Source organism: Labrus mixtus, chromosome 10, assembly GCF_963584025.1.
Source record: "Labrus mixtus chromosome 10, fLabMix1.1, whole genome shotgun sequence".
NCBI lineage: Eukaryota > Metazoa > Chordata > Actinopteri > Labriformes > Labridae > Labrus > Labrus mixtus.
The window spans coordinates 4,917,265-4,926,593 of record NC_083621.1 but is presented as its reverse complement, the minus strand read 5'-3'; positions in this window follow the sequence as shown (position 1 = coordinate 4,926,593).

Below are 9,329 nucleotides of genomic sequence, written 5' to 3'. Positions count from 1 at the left end.
GTAAACAAGGCATGCTTTTTCCTATCATCCTTAAATCATTTGTTTGGATTTGATTTCAAGACATGCTGCATTCATAACTCAATCAACCGGGTCTCTGCTGACCTTATCGACCTTTGCGGATGCTTATTTTTGATTTATCAAGTCAAACGAGAGACCGGCGCCTCTTTCTTACTGCTGACTTGTTTTTCAGTTTTTCTCAGTTTTTTTCAGAGCCGGACAATCACATAACAAAACCTGTAAATATATTGGGGGAAATGGAATGATTTATTTCGCACACTCACAACACACACACACACTCACACACACACACACAAACAGTGATGTATTGCTGAAGTATAAACCAAAAGGGTTTGCGGTACTTTTTTCCACCTGAGAGCTGCACATTTCCAGCCCTCCTAAATAAAACATTGTGTCGCCAGGCGCCGGTAAGTGTCCCTCAAAGAGCATGAGGGAGGAAGGGGGCGAGGGTAAAAAAGCGTCCAGGTTAAGTTGTTTGAAAGGCCCCGGGTATTAAGAGCCATTTTACACTTAAGAAGTTGGTTTCGCTGGGTTTTCTGTTTCCCCTCTTATTGATTGATGCTCAACTATCAATGCATAATAGAAAAGCACTCAGAGCAAATGCAGGGTTATGGCCTTGGGAGGGAGTCGGCAGACGAGACTTGCAGCAACCTCCCCCCCCACACTCCAATGCCATTATTGGCCCATAAAGGATCCCTCGGGAAGGCCACGGTGTTCAGATCAGCAACACACCAAATACCCAATTAAAAAAGGCTTTAAATTCCCTCCTCTTTCCTGGGCGAAAATCAATCTGAATTCAATCTATTCGGCTAGGATTCCGACAGAGCAGGTAATTGCCCATAATCGGTCAGCTAGGTGACAACAGCTTAAAGGGGAGACACTAATACAATCAGGTATTTGCTTTCAACGCCCGTCCAAAGGGCCCGAGCTTCGGCTGTCGAAAAAAACAGGTAGAGTGCAGTTTATGTAGCCATCAGACAAAGGCCTATCTAAAGTTACACAAGTCTTCTATTGATGGGCGCTCGACAGCTGATAAAGAGATTCTGTAAAGTACTGCAGGGGATGATACTTCCTAAATGACCCGTCATGAAGCATGCAATAAATGCATTCAGCGATCATCTTCTAAGATGGCTTTGTCAAGGAGCTAAGAAATGAAACAGCTCACATATTCTCCCATAAAGACTTCACATTGTCAACATTTATTATTAGCATAGTTAGCACGCAGTCATGTCATGAGTTTAGTAATGAAACTGTACGCTCCTGCATACTTAATGGTAGCATTAGATAGGTAGGATACTTAATGGGGGGGGGGGGGGGGGGGGGGGGGGGGGGGGGGATATTGCTGTACATAACCCCGCCCCACCTGACGGGATGTTTTTTTTCCATCGCCTAATGCATGTGCTCTCGTGCTGCCTTTAATGTTTTGTGTGCTCGAGCAGTTCTTTGGAAAAGAGTTTGTCATCTTTTAAACTGCTGACATCCTCAGTTTGATAATTAAAACTGAGTGGGCACAACATTTTTTGATTTTGCAACTTAAGACGATTAGAATTAAGTCCTTTTGACGATTTAAAAAACGGGAAAATTATTTGGGGAAAAGATGTCCTTTTTTAAATGTACCTTTTATTGAATACACCGAACGTAGTGCTTCATGTGTGTTATTCTTCTCCATGATAAGTGTTATTTTAACTTCATACAAATATGAGCATTAGAGGGGTAAAGGATATTCCATTGTATTCCATCATGTCCATCATTGTCTTATTTTACATGGTTTTGATTCAATTCAACAAATTTTCATTAACAAAACATTGGACTTTCTGAATACTCAAAGACGATTACAAAGAACAACAACAAAAATGAAGTTGAGTTACGTTAAGTTGAGGAATGTATGAGCTGAAATTTGTATTAAAAGGAAAGTTTTTTTTAATTCAATCATGTCTTTTGTATTATTTTGCATGGTTTTGATTTGATTTTTTTATTAAGCTAAGACTTTATGGTTTACTGCTGTAATGTTTTAGCCTTTTAAAAATTGGACTGTTGTTAATTTTTTGTTCCCTTTTCCCCTCAGTTTTTTGTTGCTTTTTCAATTCAACAAACTTTATTAACAATACATTTAACTTTTGTCACGCCTTTCTGAATACTCGAAGATGATTAAAAAAGAGCAAAAACAACAAAGATGAAGTTGAGGAATGTATGAGTTGAAATTTTTATACAAAGTTTCCTGACCCCCCTCGCCCCTCGCCCCCCGACCCCCGACCCCCGACCCCCAGGCCTTTCAGACTGACATAAGAAAAAAAAAGAAAAAATTGAACCAAAATGGACGAATGAGTGAGCTGAAACCTGTTCTTGGTTTTTTAAGGGGTAGCTGTGTCCACCTTGCTTTAAGTCCAGTTTTCCTAGCTGGTAACATGATGTCCAGAGGTCAGCAGGGGTCAAAGGGTCAGCAGGCAGAAGGCTACGATTAATGGATCTCTCAATAAAAACGGGAGCTAATATTACCCCGCTCTCTCTCTCTCTCTCTCCCTCGGCCTGACTTGGCCAAAGTGGAGAGGGAATTCCTCGCTGCAGACAAGCGCAGGGCAAACAGCTTGGCTCTTGAAATTACTTTCTGTAATGGGTCCGGGGCTCTGGAAAGTGGAAGCACACTTTTAATTGACCAATCAAAAGGAAACAAAGCAGCCAATCTTCAGGCACGAAGGAGAAAGCCAATCGAATTTGTTTCATTTCCTGCCAGATCCATCGCCGTTAAGGACCGTTATACAGTACATCAGCGCAGTTGATTATGAATATATCAAATAGCCGGCTGCTTTGAGAGCTTTTGACTTTGTTGCATTAATAAGCGCAGCGAAAATCAATTCCTCCTCTTTTATAGAATAGTATTATCCCCTTGTTAGAGAATGAAAATGTGGAGCCGGATTATTAAAACCTGATTTAGTGATACGTCTGGTTTTGTATTTCATTTAGATTCTCTTTCTGAACAAAAGGAAATCAGCTTGAAGCTTCTGCAGAGTTTGATCACACAGTCATGAAGTCATTTTATTGAGATGATGTGTGATGACCTTAAAAGTCACTGGATTGTGGCATTGAGTAAATGCATGGCATTAACAAAACCCTGTTGAAGTTGTCACAGAATAACAGACAAAAGCAGAAAAAAGGCAACTTCAGCAGAAAAGTCTTGAGAGCTTGAAAGAGAGAGAGAAAAAATCCATTCATTTGAAAGCAGTCACTGGTTATTATCCGTCATCATGATCCTGCTCAGCTGCTCTCAGCTCAGTGAACATGAGTGACTGTCACTGAACATGCTGTGCACCGTTTGTCCATTAGGTGGCGTATTACGCTCTCAGTTGCTGCAGGCACGCTGAGAAAATCTTTTCTCATCTCAGCTGTGAAGACACCACTCAGCTTAAACGTCTTGTACCTGTCACAAAAAAAAGAGATACTGCTCGGTTGACACGGTTTACCCAAAAGGCCGCTGTGAGTACAGCTATTTAGAGCCTCCTCTAAAGAAGAAGTGGTATCACAATGAAAACAGTATCCAGTGTCCTAACATCAGTTTATTTCTTTCCAGGAACATACATGCAAGGATAAAAAGTAAAGGAAGTCATTGATATGTAAGCAGAATTTAAATTGCATTACTCAAAATGGACATACAGTTTAAAATAATTGCATGTGAAATGCAAAAAATGGCAAGATGCACAGAGGAGAAATACAGTAGTAATAGTTGTAGTAGTAGTAGTAGTACAGGTGTTTGAGTAGCTTCATCAGTAGAAGTGCATTCAAAGCTGATCATCTGAATGTATCTGAATTTAATTAACCTAATTTTAAAGAAAACGTGACTTTTTAATCGCTTTGTTGCTGATGACTTATGACAGATTCTGATGAATGGTTCTTTTTGTGATTCCTGTATTTATGTTCATTGTTGTTGTTGTTGTTGTTGTTGTTGTTGTTGTTGTTGTGTTATTATGTCTGAAACTCTGTTAATTGTGCTGCTGCCTGTCTTGGCCAGGACGCTCTTGTAAAAGAGACTTTTAGTCTCAATGAGACTTTTTCCTGGTTAAATAAAGGTTAACTGTCAATCTATCTATCTTGAACTTTTTTTTTTTTTTAGACATATTTTTGGGCTCTCCATGCGTCCATTCCAGAGTCAGAAATCGGGGAGACAGAGACTGGGGAACCACATGCGGGGAAAGGAGCCACAGGTATAGGATCCGAAACCCAGGCCGAGCCGCCTCGGGCATTGGGCACGCACACCAACCACCACGCCACCAGTGCCCCAAAGACTACATTATAAAACTAAAGCAGTGAAAGTTTCACCTAAAGCGAAAGCACAAAGTTTAAATTGATTAAAATGTAAAAAAAAAAAAAATGCTTAAGTAAATAAACATTACCTGATGAGTTTTCTATTTTAACATTATGGGTCATAATATATGGTCACTCATGCATTTTCAAAAAAATGTTGTGCTAAAATCTTATTTTAGGTCACTAGAAAAGTTATTAAGGGGGTTAAAAGTTAGTCATTAATAACTGTGAGATGTTGTGCAGGAGAAGTCGAAAAAATAAAACAATAACCTCAAATGTTACCTACGTTGATTAAAGGCAGGGATTAAAGTACCATCTTTCTTCTTGGGATTGTTGGAATAGAAGTGAAAGACGGGAAATAAGAAGAAGAGCAACGTACCTTAAAAATGTATACGCTGGTGTAAAAGTAAAGAGTAACTAAACCCCAAAACCACTTTTTTTCAGCTGTAAACCTTTATATATGAGTATTAAAATTAAATTAACTTTGAGAATCAGCGGGGGGAAAAAAAGAAGCTGTGCAGTTTTTGCTCTGGAGGGAAATTCCTGCGAGCATGTCCGTACCATGCTCTACATGTTCAATACACAGCCAAACTCTGAGAAGTGATTTTTATTTGACATCATACGTACATGTTCTTTAAGTGAGAAATCCACATTGCTCTCACACACAAAAATACAACCTTTAAAAATCTGTTCCGTACTCTGGAACTTTGCATTAATCTGAGAAAACAACACAAATGAGGCGTTCAGGAGTTGGTGTTTCTGCGGGGAATCGGAGCACCTTTGAATCAGCGAGTGACTCAATCTGTCGCTTTTCACGCGGCTGCGAGCAGCTTGTATTTGATTTCACAGAGAGGTGGTAAAACATGCCGGCCTTTTCCACGTCTCTGTTGTTCTGACACGCTCAGCTGAGACAGAGAAGCTCTAAAGTGTCAGCTTGAGGATGTGGGCTCTGGCAGGTCGGCTTTCACACACACAAACTTACACCTCTCAGCTTTCAGCCCACAATATGGGTGGATGTTACTGCCAGTGTCCCCTTTGCCGGCCCGGGATTAAAAAAAAGATGACGTGCAGAGCAAGTTGAAAATAACTCGATTACAGTGTGTGAGAATGCTGTTCATTTTGTTATTCGCCTTTGGGGACAGAGTATGTACTCAAAATGAGTAATTGAATTAAATCATCAGATAAATCACTTCATGTATAAACAGTAAAACCATAACTTTTGGTTGACCGGAAATGTTTGAAAAGTTTAAATTTACATGACTTGCTGTAAGCATGAAACCAACATATGACTTAAAACAACAATATGTAACTTTTCTACTTTAAAGGCTTTATATGCGATTTTTTTGATCCAGCAGATGTCGCCCTTGAGCACCAGCAAGAAACCAAAACAACTCGCGCTGCATTGTTGTGTTAGCATGCTAATGCTAGCGATCTTTATTATGCTCGTATCTTCACACTGCATGTAAATTTACCTGAAATGAGTGTGATCTAGAAACACAGTTAAGCAGTGAGTACAGTATGTTATTCTTCTTTTCTCTAGTCCCTCAATTAAACAACTTTTATACGTGAGGGGAGGAGTCAGCCGGCCGTCCGGGCGATGTAAACAAACTGAAGATAGGACTCTGAAAACTCTGAAAACATCACAGACAGTGGGACTCGGGTGTTACACCCATTGTAGACAGTCATGACTCACAGAGTTATTTTCAGAGGAGATACTTGATTTATATTATATTTAAGTGTGAAAAATCACATATAAAGCCTTTGAAATATTTGTATTAAAGTCGACCTTATAGAACAATGACCTTCAACAGGGAGGATAGTGTCTCTGATGTCCACAGCGCGGCCTGGTCACCTGTTTTTAGCACTATGTAACTCAGTTCACACAGCAGCCTTCAGCCGTCTCTCTACGGTTTGATACAAAAGAGACGGAAGAGGACGCTGACGGATGAAGCCAGGAAGAAAAAAAGGAATCACTGAGCAGGAAGCAGGACACAAATAAATATTGGACAGGCTTTTACATGTTGGAGAAAGCTTTGCAAGACAGCAGCGAGTAATGCATAAACATAATGTTAAAACTCAAAATCCAGTGACATTACTGGATGACATTATGGGCATGGCGTCTCACAGTGTCTTTGCCCCTTTGTCAACAAATGCTTGATGTCTATGAGGAGGCAACAGCACTGTGTGACTTACCACTGTGCAGTTGCATGCAGAGACCATCGGTGGGCACCAAAGTGCACCAAACTGATCTCCTGTATTATTGCTTTGAATGCAAAATTTTAAGCTTCTGAATTATATTTTTGGCAATTTTTCTTATCAACATAGATGCATTCTACTTCTTGATTAAGTCTTTTAATCACCATTAGAGCATAAACTGTGTATAAGGGTGCGTTACATTTGATCTCAGAGGTCAGAAATTCCGAGTTGCCAGTCTGAAACGTCATCAGGAACGCCCCCTGAAGTCGGAATTCCAACTTGGAAACCCGGAGAACCTTCAGTAGGCCGAGTTCAGATCCAATATGGCCGCTACGTGCATCGACAGGGATGTTGAGTTTATTAGCAGCTTAGTCGTCTTTTTGTGTAATTAAATCAATCACACCGATGGTATTGTGCAAGTTTTCCTCGTTGGAGGTGTTGTCATGTTATTTTCAGTCAGAAACTATCACATAGTGTGTTGTTATCGTCTGGTGTTAGCTAACAAAACTAAGGTACTCCTGGAGGCGTCCATGTTGCTTTTTCTGACTTGCAACTGGAACCCAGTTAACTCGGGTGTGCCGTCATTCCCAGCTCCGAGATCCGAGTTCTGAGGTAAATGGAAGGCAGCATTAGAAGTAGACCTCGAGGTCTTTGCAGCCATGCAGCCTCTAGTGGACACTAATGGAAATTCAGTTTTTATTGCAGACTAACACATTGGTAGCGAGTAGTCAGAAGTAGCCAAGCCTAGAGCATATAATATATTTTTCATCTACAATTCACTTAGCAGATGCTTTTATCCAAAGCGACGTACATTAGAGAGTAAGAACAACACGAGCAAGGATCTAGAAAAAAGGGAACAATGTCAGTAAGAGCAAACGATCAGCTTTGAGTCTGATTGGACACACAGGTGCTGACAGGAAGTGACCAGAGGCAAAGCACAACATTGAGGGCAGTTCTTGAGAGCTCTAATCAGTATAGAAACCATCTTATATGTCGTCGTTATCAAACAAAAACCATCGTCATTACCATCATCATCATCAATAATATGGAGACCATCATCATTAAGTTAGTAGGTATTCATGAAAGAGCTGGGTCTTTAGCTTTTTCTTAAAGGTGCAGAGGGATTCTGGAGTTTGGAAGTTCATTCCACCACCGGGGGGCGACAGAGGAGAAGAGTCTAGTCAGAGACTTAGGACCTGTTGTGAAGGTTGGATCAGACGCCTTTCATTGGCAGAGCGTAGTGGGGGAGTTAAAAAGAGTTATCTAAATGAAACCTTTAAGATATTCCCAAAGACAATGAAGACTTTTTGCAATCTGTACATCTGCCCTCCGCTGGCCTTTAGACAATTTGCAGGTCTAAGGCTAGATTTTCGTCAGGTGAATTCCTCTTCTCCTACAGAGTCTATAACTCCTGAATTGAGTCCATTAGACCTTCTTGGTGGTTTCAATATGTAAAGAGGAAGTGACAGGACAATACGTATACGCTCACGCTCTCTTAGGGCTTATCATTCAAAAAGATGTGTCCTTTGTCTGCTGAAATGATATCTGGCTATTAGAGCTGATGATTCCCTCGAGGTGTTTTTATTAACTCCTCTCATGTTGGAAAAGGTGTGATGGCACCGGTCTTTCCTGAGTGGGACACTGCAGCTGCTCAGGCACCAAGGGAGCGACACTGAGGCCCCGAGGACGTGAATGGGACCCCCGAACCTCCCACCTTGTCCTCCCCCTATACTCCCAGTCTTTTCTGTCAAGCCCGAAGGCCACCCTGTTGTCACAAAGTGAATCAATGCTCCCCGCCCTGCGCTGACGTCCCCTCACCGCTTGCCCATCAAGAGAAGTTGTCCACACATTGATATTCCCCCTCCTCGCCACCCCTCCCCTCCTCCCAGCTCTTTATTATTTTAATTAATCAGGATCGCTGCACCTGTCTGTCAATTTCTGCGGGTCGCAATTCCACGCAAAAAAAAAAAAAAAGGGAAAAGTAATTAAAGTGGCTGGCAAGGCATGCTGGGGGTTTGGTTTGGGGCAGCAGAGATGGTGGAGCAACATTGACAAGATGAATCGGATACAGATGCCAGAGCTTTCATTAAATCCACTCCTCCTCTCTCTCTCTCTCTCTCTCTCTCTCTCAACACCTAAAGGCCTCTTTGTGTCTCACTCGACAGTGTCCAGGTAGGGAAAGAGTTAATAAATCAAACGCTGTGTTGTTTCTAATTGTGTGAATGAATAAATGATTGCTTGAGGACGGCTTAAATTCTCATGCCATGGAGGCTCAGATAATTGTATCCTCAAAACTATCTAATATCTCACAGTTATCTAATAGGTTCAGAACTCTAGATCAAGTGTTAGTTCACAGATAAATATCATAATATATTTGATGCTTATGCTTTCACCGAGATTATGAGGACCATTTTTTGGGCTTTTTTCCTTTTCTTTAAACAAACTCCCGAAAGACTTAATGTTCATATAACTGTATAATCAACACCACATATTTCAGCTCCCGACAAACTGGCATATTAAAGGCTTTATATGCGATTCTTTGATCCAGCAGATGTCGCCCTTGAGCACCAGCATGAAACCAAAACAACTCGCGCTGCATTGTTGTGTTAGCATGCTAATGCTAGCGATCTTTATTATGCTCGTATCTTCACACTGCATGTAAATTTACCTGAAATGAGCGTGATCTAGAAACACAGTTAAGCAGTGAGTACAGTATGTTATTCTTCTTTTCTCTAGTCCCTCAATTACAACAATCCTGTTACACTTTGTCCCTGCTACCGCTGCACAGAGCAAGCTTTTGAGCTCATCACATTTCTGTC